Source organism: Penaeus vannamei, chromosome 27, assembly GCF_042767895.1.
Source record: "Penaeus vannamei isolate JL-2024 chromosome 27, ASM4276789v1, whole genome shotgun sequence".
NCBI classification, from domain to species: Eukaryota; Metazoa; Arthropoda; class Malacostraca; order Decapoda; family Penaeidae; genus Penaeus; species Penaeus vannamei.
The window spans coordinates 19,407,343-19,409,842 of record NC_091575.1 but is presented as its reverse complement, the minus strand read 5'-3'; positions in this window follow the sequence as shown (position 1 = coordinate 19,409,842).

Below are 2,500 nucleotides of genomic sequence, written 5' to 3'. Positions count from 1 at the left end.
TCATGGGCAACGAAGAGAGATTCTACCAGGAACTAAACAACGTGAAAAAGCAGATCCAGAAGCAAAAAGATTGTGATTTGATATCCGGAGCAGAGAAGGAAAGAACAGAAAAGATGCAGAATGGATCAAAGAATTTTATGAAGAAGTTAAAGAAGTTCGAGATCAAAAGGATATCACAGAAAATTTCACAACCGGAAAGCTCCAGGGAGAGATGGTGTCCAAGGATTTTAGATAAAGTCAAGAGCATAGACTCTCAGCTTGGGTTAACTATAACAAAATGCTCTGAGGAAGGTAAAACGCCTCTGACAAAGAGAAGAACATTGCTTATCCAAAAAAGGTAAATCCAAAGGTACGGTTGCAAGCAATTACCGTCCTAGAACATGTCTCCTTTTGCTTGGAAATTACCAACAGGTAAATTCCCCCAAAAAATATACAGATACCTCAAGGAACAAGAACTACAACCCGAAGAGCAAAAAGGATGCTACAGAAAGTCAAAAGGAACAGGAGATCAACTATATATAAATAAAATCATTCCGAAAGAAGTGAAAAAATCGAAAATAAATGTCATTGGCTTGGGTGGAACATCGGAAAGCGCACATGATCCCACTCTCTTGGCTAATGGAATGTCTGGAAGCCCTTCAAAAGAGGTCAAAATGTTAGAAATCTGCTAAAAGAGACAATGGAATCACGGAGAGTAGACATCACCATATCTTGTCACTCCACCACAGGCACCACTGGAGAGATCTTTCGTTTGCTTCCAGAAGATCTCGGTTGGGGCTGATTGGGCCCAATACGTAGCCTCAAAGAATTCCGTTGTTTGATTGGGCTCACCACGGGGGCAGACTGAGCTATCTGCGAGTCTCCATCTCTCATTTTACCACGCTAGAGCCACAAACACACTAGGGTGGTAAAAGAAGAGGACGTGATGTGTAGAGATGAAATATTAGGAGAAATAAGAATAAGGAAAGGGGTATTCCAAGGGGATGCGTTGTCACCTTTTTTGTTTGCCATATTAATGGTCCCACTTACAGGCATCTTGGGAAAAGTATTACTTGAGTATGAGTTTGCATCAAATAAAGCTAGGATTAGCCATTTGCTGTGTATGGACGATCTAAAATACAGAAAATAAACGCAGAAAGATCTTCTGTCATTAATACAGACAGTCAGAATTTTCAGTCATGTGATTAAATTTTGACCTCGAAAAATATGCGTCGCTTGTTGCTATGAAAATAATGATAAAGATGATAATAATGATAATGGTGATGGTGATAATAATAGCTGTAATAATTATAATGATAGGAATGATTATGATAAAAACGAATAATAACAATAATAATAATAGTAGTAGTAATAATAGTAATAACAACATTATATGATGATAATAGTAATTATAATAATAATGAATAGGTAAATAGACCAATGATGATTAATGATGATATGACAACAAAAATATGACCATAGTAATAATGAAAAAATAATGGTGATGATAATAATAACAATGGTATTAATGATACAATTATCATTATTATTATCATTATCATTGTTATCATCTTCAAGTCTGAAGAAAAGAGAGGAGGAAGTGCAAACGAAAGAAGAAGTAACACGACGAACACAGGAGAGGAGAGGTGAGCGGAAGCGAGGAGACGGTCTGCGGAGAAAACGCCGCTGTTCAAGTTGGAAGGTGTCACCAGCTTAAATTCAGTAAATTTGGTGTCTACACGTTTTTCTACCATATATGCACATCTATGTCTATCTATCTGCACACACACACATATGCACACACACGCACACACACACACACACACACACACACACACACACACACACACACACACACACACACACACATATATATATATATATATATATATATATATATATATATATATATATGTGTGTGTGTGTGTGTGTGTGTGTGTGTGTGTGTGTGTGTGTGTGTGCACATACACACACACACACATATATATGTGTGTGTGAGTGTGTGTGTTTGCTTGTGTGTGTATGTGTGTGTGTTTGTGTGTGTGTGTGGATATATGAATATGCACATACGAGTATATAGATATGTGTGTGTGCATATATATATATATATATATATATATATATATATATATATATATATATATATATATATATATATATATATATATATATATACATCCCTGGAGAAACCTATTGCCTTCTGATCCGCCGTAGTTCCCAGCGACGCTCGCACCCGTTTGATCCCTCGTTCTCTCACAGATTCGCGAGCGGCCGTGACACCTTAGATTTAGGAATCTATTATTCCGTCCTTCGCCGCCCGGTTCGTCCCTCGGCGCCGGGCCGGGTTACCTGGCGCCTCTCGAAACAAGCTTGTCAGTAACGGTAACATCTCACCTTGATAGTATGAGTGTGTGCATAAATACATGTATATGTGTATATCATACATGTGTGTGTGTTTATTTTTAGATCTATGAAGGGGAAAACACTCAGGTTTCGGAATCATCCCCGATTCCATCTTTGG